Raw genomic sequence first — 14,476 nt, forward strand, 5'->3', positions numbered from 1 at the left:
CTGAGATCTCAGATCGAGATCTCAGCTTCTAAGCAGCTTATTATCATGAGCCGATTAGAGACGAGCGTTACTTTCAACATGTTGTTTACATGGAAAGTTACTTTGAACAAAGTCTCTGACAAGGTAACTACAGGTAACTTGTGCTTTCATTAAAACATCTCAAGTTGCAATTAATTCTGTCAATTTGGAGATTCTTTGCTTACCTGCGAAAAGAAGAAGAAAAAAAGGAAAAAATTTTTGTCTCTTGTTGACCGATGGTTAAAAGATAAGAGACAAAGAATGATCAAGTCTACTCTTGAGTCGAGGTACACTTACCAGGTATTTACCGGTAAATTGAAATAAATTTCATTCGTTAGTTATTCTTGTAAAGTCTTGGCAAAGGTCACTTCACATGTGACTGCCTTTTTTTATATCAACATTAACGTTTGGTAAACAATGTGACTGGACTAACTGGAGGTCAACAAAGTAGCCAAGTTGACAGTTGTTCCTCCTACTGGATCATGACAATATGTTTGATGGCCAATGAAGCAAAATGATGAAAAGAGCGAGAAAAGTTTACACATGGACAGATATTCAATGGATGCCTAAAGCAATATAAACACTCCAAAGGAATGCTCGGTAAGAGAGGAAAAAAAGTGCATGGCAAATGGGATTAGCCAACTAAGATGAATGGCCTGACGATGATGAACATGAAGAGAGAGAGAGAGAAGATAACAAGAGGAAGAAGCAACATTCCAATGTTCCTTATGCAGGTAAAGATGATAATTTTTGCGCTTCTTATTCTTTCATTAAATTTACCTTTCTTCTTCTTCTTCTTCTTTTTTCTTCTTCTTTCATAGTTGCTAGGCTCTCTTCATCACACTCACCTTTTCTGATCCAGACTTCATAATCTTAACAGAATTGGAAGAAAAAGTTTGAGTTCAATTTTTGCTTTTCCTTTTTTTCCATCTTTTGGTTTTTCCATCTTAAAATCATGATAAGTTACCAAGAATTTATATCATCTTCTTCATCATCTTCTTCGCCATCATCTTGTCTTTCGCATTCTGACTATGATTAACATTTATTCAGTTCAGCTGTATGAATAGAGAGAGAGAAAAAACTTCACAAGATTGATGAGGTTAACATGAACAAGTTTTCAGTTTGTTTTTATTTTTCCTGTGAACTATTTCATCTGAGATTTCATTTTTTTCTTCTTCTTTCATGCATCCTTCATGAGGGAGACAAATGTTTGCTGATATATTTATAATAATTACAATTTCAACTCAATTTCATTACCATTTCAGTTGCGACTTTAAACTTTTCTTTTTTTGTTCATTCACTTTTTTTTCAGGCCAAAAGTTGTTATAAAATGTTAAACATCATTTTTTTGCTTGTAAAAATTACTCTTTTGGCAAGTTGATTAGTTGACAATTTAGATTGTCAATTTACAGTTTGATTAATGCTTTTAAACCTTTCAACACGCGTTTGGCCCAACTTATTAATCCAACTGAAATTGAAACCAAATTGTAAACATGTTTGTTTTCAGTAAAATATTTACAAAAAACATTCATTTCTCATGAAAGTATCAAAAAAACAAAACTGTAACCAGCAAAAAATGTCAAAAATTTGCTTTCCAGTCACAACAAAAACTGTGCCAATAGAATGGAAAATTTAATTTTACTTTTTTCTCCAAATTCATTTCAAACTTTTATTCTAAATTTGAATTCATTTCAATATCGAAACATTTTTTGACCATTTAGTCCTGAAATTTCTCTGATCTTTTCGAGTCAAGACTCAGTCATTCTGATTCAAGACTCGGAATTTACAGGAAAACATTTTCACTGAGCTAATCAAATATCAAAATCAACATCGAAAATTTGATTTTACTTTTTTTTCGAAATTAATTTTTAAGTTTTTTTAAATTCATTTGAATATCGAAACATTTGTCAACCAATTTTGCCTTGAAATTTCTTTAATATTTTCGAGTCTTTTCCTGACTTGGAATCTACATTTTCATTGAGCTAATCAAATATCCAAATTAATAATAGCATTGCTTTTCATTAGAAGCAAAATTTGATTTTACTTTTTTCGAAAGTAATTTCCAAAGTTTTTTTAAATTCATTTGAATATCGAAACATTTGTCGACCAATTTTGCCTTGAAAATTGACATTTTCTGCTCAAGTCTTTTCTCGATGCAAGAATTGACTTTTGGAAGTTACATGATGAAGGAATTTCCATTGAGCTAATCAAATATCCAAATTAACATTGAAAAATGTGGAGTTGCTGAGGAAAAGCCAACAATGAGAAAAGTCAGCAGAAAATTTGGAAACAAAAAAGACGTTTCAATGTGCTTTCACTAAACTCTTTGTCACTCATGTCATTCATCTTGATCATCTTTGATCCTCATCATATTGCATTCTCATCTTGATCATCTTTTGCATCCTTGTTTAACCACAAAATACCCTGAAAGAGGATAAAGAGATGAATATTGAGAGTCAAAGCGCTACAACAACAAATCGTTTCAAGCAGCAAAACAAGATAACAGTAAACAGACTTTGAAAAGATGAAACATTTTCAGTGTTAAAAAGTGCACAGATGAAAATTAAAATGAAAGACCAAAATTGCATTGTTCATCCCATCATCCTCTTCATCCTCTTCATGAACATTCACAAGTACAACTTTGACAGTTTAATGCCGAAGGCATGAGAACATCTTTTTTCGTCTTTCCTCTTCCTTCTTCTCAAGTTTAACCTGAATCGCCATGTTCACCTTGGATAACAGGAAATTTCACTTTTCACATTGTTATTTACATATCAAACACTTTCAATCTCATGTTTATTTTCATTCAGATTCATCAACAAATTATCAACATTTGTAACTTTATCCATCAATCAGTTCAACTCTCATTTTCACTCCCAGTCAAGAATCACTTTACATTCAAAACCAATTAGTAATTCGAAGACAATTTTTTCATGAGTTGAATAATCAGTTGAGTTCATTTAATGATAGAAATTTCTGTTTAAAAATAAACCAAAAAGTGGTTAAGTTATTCAATGCACAACAAGAATTAGCATGAAATATTAGAAAATATTTTTTCGCTTAAAAATGGAAAAATTTCATTACTTCCGAATCAACAGATTTCTTCTTAAATATTTTTCTTCTCCGATCAAAGTGAACAAGCTCAACTTATTCATTAACATGTTTCATGGAAAATCATTAAAAGAAGATAAAAGTTCTGAGAAACGTGATTCTCCAAGTTGTGTAAAAGGAAAGAAGAAAAATGTTCAGTTATTCACTGATTCACCATGAGTATCATCACTTTAAATCTGATCATCATCATGATCGTCATTCAATAACATTCAGTAGGTTATTGTGTTATCAAATGTTCATCACATTGAATGGCTTGCAATGCGTCAATGAAGTCAAGAAAAAGATTCAATTCTTATCCAACCTTTACTCATTGTTATAACAATTTGTTGATTGAATAGCGCAAATTGAATCGACTTAGCATAATTAATCGAAACTTTTGTCCATCCAGTTCATTCGAATTGCGTCTTTACAGAGTTTCAAATGTTTTCATCAAAATTTTGCTATTTACAGAGTTCCTCAGAACTAAATAGGTCAGGGTTGCTGCATGTAATCTTTTATCAAAACCACCATCAAATGAGATCTAATTTTTTTTATTAACCAATAATCTTGGCAACTATGAATAGTTTGCCTGTTAACATGTTGTGACTTTTGTGAAACCAAAATTAACTCGATTTTGTAAGCTTGACATTTTCCGATTTTTTATGTTCCAAATTTGCATCCAAAAGATTTAAAGTCTAACAATTGAACAACATTAACCGATGATCAAGTAACAATTTAAACAGTAAATTGTTAAATCAATTATTTTCTCAGGCATTAAAGCCAACTCAAAGTTTGTCTCAAGTAATTATTGCAACAAGCAAATCTTGGGAAAATGTTGACAAAACTTTGGTGACTAAAGTTGAACAACGTTTAATTTTAATTTAAGTCAAATGTTGACCTCTAAACTAGCAAGTAATCAGGTTCAACTTAACCAGTTTACCAGGGATTATTAAATTCATCGTTTATTTTCTGCATGTGAAACGAATAAATTGATCGTCAAAAATTTTTACTCAAAAAAGTTCGTTTCAACTCTAGTCTCGAGAAGATTTGAAAGAGTCGAGATAAATTTTGGGTCATTCACCGATTTATTTTCATGTTTCCTAATAATATTGACAAATTTTGCTAACAATTTTCGTGAAGTCTAATGAGCATTATATTGAAAAAGACTGTTCAAACTTCACCATCGATACCTCGAGATACTGCATTTTGGTAAAGAGTTGAAAAGTCACTTTTCAAAACAAGTAACATAAGTCGCTAATAAAAGTTGAAAATATCGTGATTGATCGCACTTGGACCAAACCATCAACAGTTATCAATGATACATTAGCACTGTTAATAGCGTTTCGAGGGGAAACCAACACTTTCAAGCTCTTATAGCTGCGTCATTTGATCCAGTCTTGAAAATCATTCTCAAACTTTCAGCGCCAATGTTGACAAATATTGAATCGTCCATGCCATTGACATGAAAAAACATTAAAGACTTGAACATGAATTTGATACTAATTTACTAACTGTAATAAGAAAATGCATTGATTGAGTCAAATTACTGGACCACGATTGAACTGTTGCTTGTACAACTAATATCACCTTTAATCTTGCCTCATGATACAAGTTTTAATAGCATGATAGCAATTGAGAATAATGTTTACAGAAAAGGAACCTTTTCTTTCATCTTTTTATTGTTTCATTTTTGTTCACTTTTGCCACTTTTCATATTATCATGTTACATGTTTTCCAGATTTTACTCAATACATTATTTAGGTTGAAATCTCAGAGGATGAGAAGAGATTAAGAGATTCGGGTTTGAACCAGAAAGATTTGGTCAAACATAATGATGATTTTAAGCATAAAGAAAAGGCAAAGAGAAAAGAGAAAAAGTAAATTGTAATTGTTGAGGTTCACTTGATGATCTTCATCATCATCATGTTGGTGATATTATCTCGATATATTTTATTACAAAATCATTTATCTCTCTCTCTCTCAATCTACATTTCAGCTTGTTAAACTTTGAATATTTTAATATCAATTTTGAAAGGATCACATTTTGAGCGGGAAAAGGCAGAAGGTTATTAAACATCTAAACTTCAGGTTAAAACTTGAAAATGAAATTATCCAAAACAATTAGGTTACTCAGGATACTCGGGATAATAATAATAAAAATGATATTAATAATGATGCAAGTTAATGTAATGGCTATAAAAATAATAATGATAATAAAGAGTCTTCAGTTTGATCATTTAAAGTTGAACAAGAAAACAAAGTTTAAGAAAATTGTTGAACATCTTTAACAGATTAAACCAACGGAGGTTAATCTAGTAAATGTAATTAACTGTCCCATTTGAATCAATTGTTGATTAGTCAGAAGATAATCGCAATTGTCCGAATTAATCTTGAATTATTGTGAACATTTCCTTTTCTCAGGTTTTTAAAGTGAAAATTAATGGAAAAGATTAACATGGAAATGATTAAAATGATGTTAAAATGAGATTATGATGAGATGAGGATGATTAGGAAAAGGATGAATCTTTTAAAGTTACAATTCTGTTGAGACAAAAAGGCTTCATGTTTAAGGTTTGCTTGTTTACGCTCTTAACGTAACGTCAACACGTAACGAAATAATCACGCAACGTTGGTTGGAACAAAAAGAAAGACTGAAAAGAGAAGAAAATTGTTTATTGAATAAACTCACCTTGCATCAGGCCCAATCCCTTTACCTGACTACCTCCCACTTTACCCTCCTTGAATGACGTTCAGTGATAAACATGAGGTTGATGATGAAAATGGTTAACAAAGAGAGGCATAAGAAAGGGCAACAAACTCTCAACAATGTCCAATGTCGTTGCTTAGCAAAAGAGAGAAAAAAAGATTTTCCTTTTTTTTCAGGTAAAAAAAATTCTGTGAATCATGTGACTTGTTCAGCCAGACTGTATTAATAACTTTACCTTTTTTAACTGCATGAAGGTAAAGAGAGAGAAAATCACTTTAAAGGTTGACCTTGTCTGAGTATTCATTGAATTTTGTATTATTAATGTTAACTCAATTTTGTTCATTCAACAATCATTTTTGTTTAACTTAATTATTATCAAAACATTTGCTTGAAACAATGAATTTATCGTTAAATTCACTAATAAATCAGGGTTAATCTTGAAATTTTTTTCATTCTCAACCTTTTTTCCAACCTAAAGGTAAAATTGATTTTAACTTTATCACAGCTTTTTTTGTTCAATTTACACAAATCTTGATGAAAATTTATTTTCTCAAATTTTATCTTTTTTTTCTCGCTCTTTTTTCTCGTTGATTCAATAAAAATTGCTGCATAAATTATGGTTCCTTCAAAAGGTATCATCATTATCATCCAATAAACTTCATCTTTTATCCCAATGTACTTTACTAACCCCTCACTTTGCCCGCAGCATTGCACAGTAAAAGTTATGATTATTTATCAACAACAATCATGATTATAATGATAATGTTATCATGCTTGTTATTGCTCTTATCTCAACATATAATATTGTTGTTGTAATGTCTCATAACCATGTGAGTTACTTGAAGCATTTCAATGACAATTCAACAATTCAATTTTATTCATATTTTTACCCTGCAATAATCAACTTTGTTATTAATAAATAATAACATTGCTTATTATTGCTATTTATATTAATATTTTGTCAATTAAATTTGGCGCTCCTTATCCTTCTTGGACGATCAGCTTTGCCGCTCACTGTTGCCATTGCTACAAGATATCCAACCAAATGTTTGACAGTTTTGTTGAATGCTGCTTAATTGTAATTGATGAGATTAAATGCTAGTTTTAACTGTTTGTATCATCAAAATGGCAATACCCAATGGTTCCTATTAACACGAGTAACTTCAATTGGCCTCCAGAGAAATCAAAATATTAGTAAGTTGCATTTTTTTCTGCCTCCTCAGTCTTGTGTTTGTTTACTCCTTCATCTTGGACTCAAACTTCATCTTTATCTTTTCCATTGGTGTTTCAATTGTGCCTTTTCTTGATCATCATAAACATCGTCATCATCAGCTTTTATCCTCGCTCTCTGGATAGTTGTTTCCCATCTCTATCAATTTTGTCTTTATGTATTAATGATATTATCAGCTTCACTATTAAATAGCAATGTTAATCACTGAGACTCTCACGTTTATTAAAAGTCAAATATTGAGTAAGTGAGAGTTCCAGTTGACCAAACAACAAATCTCATGGTATCTCTCTCCCTCTCTATCTTATCAACTTTCATCATCTTCCCTCTACTCCATCTGTCCTCATCTTTTATCAACCCCCAAACCTTGAGGTTATTACATTGCAAAATTAGTATTTGCTTAGATCATTTTTACTCTCTCTTTCTCTCTCTCTCTCTCACTCTTAAAATTATAATAACATTTATCAGGATGAAAATAAAAAGCAGGCAAGAGAGTTAATCAATGATCCGTTTTTTCCCTCTGCCTTTCTTTATCATTATAACTGGAAATCACCTGGAGATCACCTTTGATTATTTGATAAATTGAACATCTGAAAATCAACTATCAGATTACACTGAACTTTTCTGAACGCGACTTTGCAACTCTTGTAAAAAGTCAATGTGAAACATCCAAGTAAACAAGAGAGGGAGAAGCAAGCTTTCCATTCAATTTCCAATTACCATCATCATTCTTCATGTTAATGTAATAATTTAATGCTCATTATAGTCATCATCATCAGGATTGCGAAAATTTTGCCTCTTCAAATGTTGTCCAATTGAAAAATTGACCTAATTATGAGAAAAATGTTGAGGAAAAATGAAGAGAAAGAATAAAAGAAAAAAAAATCATTAGTGTTTAAGAATAATCATTTTTATACGATTAATTCAATTTTCAAGGTAAATCTTTGTCCAAATTGATCAGCCTGTTAGTTTATCATGATGATAGAATGATGAAGAAAAAAGTAAGTCCAAATATCTTGTTTGACCTTCTTTCGCTTCACTGTCTTCTTCTCATCATCATCATATTTCTCGTCATTTCCTTTCCTTCATTTTCATACATGTTTCACGCAAGAGACGCTCAAGGATTCATAACGTCTCAAGTGACCCAAGCTTTTCAACCTGCCAAATCATTTTACCTTCGTCTTCGTCTTACCCATCATCATCACCATCGCCACCATCATCAACCTTCTCATCGTTTTCCCTCTGTACCTGAACTTGTAATTGGCTAAGCTCAATTGCATATCTTTTTCCTTCTTTTTTTTTCTTCATGTCTCTTTACGCGAATTTTTCCAGTTTTTTCTTCTGTTTTATTCATCATCTTGTCTCTCTTTCTTTCTCTCTCTTTTTTACCTTCATTGAAAATCCTGAAGTTGATGAAGATGATAAAAAAGAGAGAAAGAAAAGAAAGGAGAAGAAAAATGCAACGCAAAATGGTTCATTGAACATTTACTTCTTATAATATGAAATGTATTATCGATAGAGGGAGTTACTCTTTGAGTTAATATTGAGTTTTTTTCTGAGCTTCTCAGTAATTTATATGTAGCTTGAGCTAAATCAGGGAAAGAAAGGCAGAAGAGAAGCTCGGTGAGTCTCTCTTTTTATCTGTCTGTAAACTTTTGCTCTTCTTCATCATCTGGTTTACCCTCTTTTCATCTGTCTGCTTTCAGTCTGTCAGTCTAAATCAATTTAATCCAATTAATCAATTACATGGTAAAAATTACATTTACAACACAAAATAACTTAACCTAATCCAAGAGACATAAATAAAGGGTGTTGCGTTTAATAAGGTGCAATTATCAGTTACCAAAATGAAGATAAAAAGATTAACAATGTAAGATGTCTTGGTCTTTACCTTTGTCCATCTTCTTATCTACATTTGGGTAACTGATAATTGCACCTTATTAAACGCAACACCCTTTACAATTGCACTTGCTAAGTTGATTAGTTACTAATCATTTGCAGATAACTAAACGAGCAACTTTCAAATTGTTCAAAAGGGACAGTTCAAAAGTTACTATTAGTTATAACTTATAACATTTAAAATTGATCAATTGCTGATCAGATAAATTTGATTCAAGAGAGAAAAAATTAACACAATCATTTGTATTGATAACAAAACTTTTTCATATGAAAAGTGAATAAAAACAAATGATTGACAATCTAATTGGTAACCTTGATTAAATCAAATTAAAACGAGAACAAAAGGTTAACCTTTTCATTAAATGTTATCATAATCATCATGTAATCAATGAATAGATTCATTTCATAGGATTTCCATGAAGCTTTTAACCATTTAAAATTATCCAATTAATTTTCAACTGAACAATCATTACATTTACCTGAGTACTTTTGGGGGTAAATAATGATGATACAAATTAATTAGGTGTGATCAATTAGCAATCAATCAAAATTGTAAGCAAAAATTCGTGTAACATCTACAAAAGGTTACTAGCTAGGCCTGGCTGAGCAACAGCCGAAAATCAAAATCAATAATTTTCTGTAAATTTGGTTACAGAATTGTATCTTTTCAGTGGATTCAACACCTACGTCAACAGTCTTAAAAATTGATAACATTAATAAATAATAATAAACAACAATAATGTTAAATAGAATCGGCTTTTGGGCATTTGTTATAATAAAGATACTTTTTAGGTGCAGTTTTAAGAGCTTCACAGAGCTTTAAATCCTACGCTATTTTGTTTTTATATCATTGATAACGACTTTTTCATTTCATTATTTCTCTCTCTTTTTCACTCTCTTTCAGATGATGACGGTGGTGATGATGGTGATGATGATATTGTTGAACTAATATTGAGCTGTAAGTGGCAAATTATCTTTCCTTACTTAATCTAACCTCATTTGGAAAGGTAATATTATCATTCTTGTTGTTTCTCGTGCTGTTGTTACTGTTTGTCAATAATTATGTTGTCCTCAAGGCCATAAATGACCTAACATCAAGTATCAATATCAATTCTGATTAAGCTTACAGTGTACCATGAGACAGAAAAGGGTGAGAACAGGTAACATCAGATTTCGCAACTTCTATTGAGCATCTAATGAAGAAGAAAAGGAGGAAAAAACAATGTTAAGGTTAATAGAGTAATGCTTTTTGTTTTTCTTCAAAGGTTCAACTCGATGAATTATTATTCAATTATTAGCATACTTGGTGAATTATGAAGTAAAGCTTGGGAAATGAATGAAACAGATAATGTGGCCATTATGATTCCGTGTTGATTGTGTCCCTCAAATGAACCAGACAGATCCTGAATATAAGGAAAACAAAAAAGGAGTAAGAAAAAAGTGATTAATTTATTATCAATTATGTCTTGACTAATGACTTTATCATTTTCATTTCCATCATCAATCTCATCAAGATCATCATCGACGTCGTTGTCGCCGTGATCGTAGTTCTCATTGAAATCAACTCTCTCTCTTCCTTATTTCTCAACAATTTATTTTACATCAATTTTCTTGTCTCTCTTCCTCTTTCTCTCTTTCCATTTCTCTTGTTCATCTGAATTTGTTCAACTTTGAAATTTGATGATTAATGGAGGAAATACTCTCAACATTCTTACATGATCTAATGAACATAATAACTTTTCTTGTACCTTTTTTTCAACACCAAAACAGTCAATGATTAACGTTGAAAAATAAAAAAAAAGATATTAAGTTTCGCTTGACGCTAATCAACATTTCCTGCACAGTTTTACTGACAATATGTGAGTATCTTTTTAAATCACAACAGTCGACGCAAGTTCAAAGGTTGAAAATGTTGAACAATCCAGTGACACCTCAATGCTAGTCAAGTTACAATGTCAAAATTTTCAAAGTTGCTGAATGAAGGACATTTTACCGTTTCAATCCGAAATCAAAATTAAAAATGTATTTTCCTGTTCAGTTTTGTTCTTGGGGAAAAAACCATCCACAATAGTAATCATTATCAAACACCACCTATTAGAAAGAGAAGAAAGGGAGAAATTAATCCTAGAAATTTTGTTAGCTAGTAAATGTATGAATGACGTTTGTTGATTTATTTACGTGTTTCAAATACTTACGTATACGTACACACATGAACAGTATGGGAAAGAGAAGGAAAGAGCAAATGAACAAAACCAATACAATAAAATAGAAATCATTATTTTATGAACAGTAACCAAGTTGATCGAGTTTATTTGAATCAACATTGACGTAAAGGAAGTTTGATGACGATGAAATGTCTAGGAATCGGCTTGAAACCTGTAAATTAGAAAGAAATAAAAATCTCAGATTAAAAATTGAAATAAACATAATTGAACACAATGCGTTGTTAAAACCAGGTAAAAAGCAAGGCGACAATGATAATCAAATATAAAATAGTGATTATTGACACTTACATACCTGTTTTTTTCTAAGAGAAAGTAACAACTTTAGTGACCTTGAAAAGTGAATCCATAGAAAGCTTTTATTTAGTCTGTGTTCTTGTGTTCAACCATCTACAGCGAAACTATTATCTCCCACTTTTACTTTCTCTTTCTATATCTTCCACATCTCAGGCCATTGGCCGTTCCCTTGGCTTTTTATGCTACTTTAGCTTCTCATGTTGCTTCTGTTGATGTTTTCCATTTTCTTCTTCGGGTTGGTGGCCTCAAAATTTTTCCTCTTCTCATCATTTTTTTGCTCTTTCTCTTGCCTCTCTTACTCTGTCTATTTTTTTTCTCTTCTTTTTTACCTCTCATTCTTTTCCCTCGCTTTTTTTTCTACCTGCTTGTCTGACTGACTGTCTGTCTGTGGATATACCTTCATTTTTTGCTTTACTCTCCTTGTTCTTCAGCCTTTTCATATCTTCAGTTGATGGTGTTTCCATCCTTACAGAGGTAAATCCAGCCATTCGTTTCCTCTGGAATTTCATGTTTCATTTGCCATTTTTTTTGTTAGATTGCTCAAAGACAATTTTCTAAGTAAAGAAGAGTATTTTTAAAAAAAACAAACAGACAAATTTCATTGATTCACTTGACCAACGTTGAGCGCTTGGAAATCACGCAAAGCGTGTTAATTTTAAGCTTACCTTTCTCTCTTCATCTGACTTCTTTAAAACACATCCACTGAGTCCCGCCAATTTTTGCCATCTTGGTTTTGAGTTACAGGTTTTAGGTTTTATGTTTGGCTTCACATTGCTTCACTCTCAGGAATAATGGTTTAAATTTTGAGGCTTAAATTTATTTAGGTTGAATGACAAACGCTGTTGCTTTTTCAACTCTAATTCAGTAAGGCTTTTCTGTTTCGCTAAAGGAAAGAGAAGAAAAGAATTGATTAGGATGAAAAATTATTAATCACAAGGCTAAGGAAACGGTATATTCCCAATTCATGATAACATGGGCACTTGTCATATCATCATCTGTTGATAATTTTGACGACAATTGATTGTAAGCCACATGTTTTCAAGCTGTAAACAAAAAAAAAGTGTTACAGATTAACTAAATTAAGCAAATTTAACGACAATGACAATGCCAGCCATTTAAATTGTATGAAATCAATCTTCAATCAGTTGTCTATCAAAAAAATACAAAAAAACACATTGTTTCTCACGCTATAAAAACAGTAACTATTAATTAATAGAAACCATTTTATAAAAAAAGCTAGAGTCCAATAAGTCCCTTTGCACCGAAAATGTATTAAAAATAAATCCAAAAGCTGAAACAGATGACAACACAAATGTATAATTACCAAGTAAAGGCAGAGGTAGAAAAGAGCACAAATTAAAACAAACTAATTGGCAAAAATTAATTAAAAAGTCCAAAAATTAAAAAATAAATGAAGCCCAAGGAAAAAACATGGAAGAAAAATGAAAATAAAAATGGCTTAACCAGTGACTCAATAGAGCAAAACCTTAGCAAAGTTCAATGCGCGCCAAAAATGAAAAACGCGGGCAAAGTAAAAGAAGAGGTTATTTCAAAAGGGAAAGAAATTTGTTTCTCTTAAATGTTGACCTTTCTTCTTTAAAAGTAAAGGAATTTAAAGAATGTCCAAAGGATTTCTGTTCCCAAATATTTTCCACTTTATAGACTGAAATAGTGCCTTAAGGAAAAATAATTTACCAAAAAGAGTCAAGACTGAAATGACAGAAGAAGAATAATAAGAAGCTTGTTTGGAAACTCTTTTTACAACAAAATGTGATTTTCTCATTGAGAAGAGAAGTGTAAAGCAGGTATGAAGAGGGGAGAAAAGGTAAAAAGAACATCCCTTTTCTCAATGATTCACCATCATCTTCTTCATCATCTTCATCATCATCATCATCATCGTCATCTTCAACATTATCTTGACTCCTGGATATGTAAGTTACCTTCTTTGATTCTTGTGGTAAGCGCGTGATTACAACAATTTTAAAGGTTCAAGGAAGAAGCTGATCATCATTATGAGCCCGCCAAAAAAAGTAAAGGTAAGTAGATGATCAATAAGACTGAAAAAAATGTCTTGAAGAAGAGAAATCAAGTTTTTCGCGCGTAACTTTAAAATACAAGTAACAAGCTTTAAACATAATGGATGGAAAGGTAAGAATGATTTGCTTTTTTCTTTTCTCTTTTTTTCTTCGCCAGAAAACCCTAACAGGTATTTTGGTAGGTATGAGTACGCCTCAAGAAAGGAGGAGGAGGAGATGAAGATGAGGATGATGATGAAGGTTAAGAAGAAGAAGAAAGCTCCAGCCGAGAGGAAAAGGGCAACGAGCTCTACTCTATTCATTCACAAATATTTTCATTGCATTTTTTTGCTCAATTTTTTTCTTTCTCTTGCTTCTTTTTCAACAGATTGTTGCTTATTTTGCAGGTAGGTACTTACCTTTACTCTTTTTTTGTGTTATTTTGTTCACCACTTTGTGTCTCTATACCTTGTTATCAGTGTAAATAGACTGTTTGAAAAGGCGCAAACAAAAACAAAACAAAAAAACCAGTCAATGTCAATGGATAAGCATAAGGTAAGCAAAAATGGATGAAGATGAAGATGAAGGTTGATGGCGTTTTTATTCATCATCATGATGGTAATGTGAGAAAAATGAAGTTGAAAAGCGTGCAAGGACAAAATGAATTGAAATGATAACGATCAAAGTTGAGTTACAATCAGAAATTAGGAAAAAATGTAAAACCAGAAAAAGAGTTAAAATTGTATTGTCTAACCAAAGTCTCTCAGTTGATATGATCAATGTTTTAGCAAGAAAAGGATTCTGGAATTAACCACAATTAACCGATTTTTAATTGTAACCAGAACAAGGTTAAAAGCAAATAGTGACTTGATTGTGTTTAATTGGCAAGTCAGTTAAATCATTGATCAATTGGCCAAGGCAATAACAATGATAACTTATGTTCATCTCAAAAGGAAAAAAAGAGATTCAAAAGAAAACTGAAAATTCAAATCAAGGTGGA

The 14,476-nt window shown here is 31.4% G+C and overlaps 2 long non-coding RNA genes across 17 annotated transcripts; one reads left to right on the forward strand and one right to left on the reverse strand.

The window, feature by feature from the left end:
* Positions 1-6,668: 6,668 nt before the first annotated feature.
* On the reverse strand, positions 6,669-12,929 carry LOC107360537 (uncharacterized). 8 transcript variants are annotated; one of them, XR_016198696.1, is made up of 9 exons: positions 12,786-12,929; positions 12,127-12,344; positions 11,859-12,015; positions 11,460-11,496; positions 11,138-11,318; positions 10,936-11,033; positions 10,246-10,345; positions 10,070-10,135; positions 6,669-7,871 (listed from the first exon to the last, which is right to left on the reverse strand). It is a non-coding gene; the product is annotated as an uncharacterized LOC107360537 (long non-coding RNA). The 8 variants fall into 8 exon arrangements; XR_016198693.1 differs by lacking the exon at positions 11,460-11,496 and having other exon boundaries at positions 12,786-12,921; XR_016198692.1 differs by lacking the exon at positions 11,460-11,496 and having other exon boundaries at positions 9,927-10,135; positions 12,786-12,921.
* On the forward strand, positions 6,867-10,766 carry LOC107360538 (uncharacterized). 9 transcript variants are annotated; one of them, XR_016198689.1, is made up of 5 exons: positions 6,867-7,009; positions 9,847-9,949; positions 10,072-10,102; positions 10,208-10,371; positions 10,457-10,766. It is a non-coding gene; the product is annotated as an uncharacterized LOC107360538 (long non-coding RNA). The 9 variants fall into 9 exon arrangements; XR_016198682.1 differs by having other exon boundaries at positions 9,847-9,900; positions 10,065-10,102; XR_016198690.1 differs by lacking the exon at positions 10,072-10,102.
* Positions 12,930-14,476: the final 1,547 nt, after the last annotated feature.

Source organism: Tetranychus urticae, chromosome 2 (genome assembly GCF_039701765.1).
Source record: "Tetranychus urticae isolate SD_2017Ah chromosome 2, NJAU_TeUrti_SD_1.0, whole genome shotgun sequence".
NCBI lineage: Eukaryota > Metazoa > Arthropoda > Arachnida > Trombidiformes > Tetranychidae > Tetranychus > Tetranychus urticae.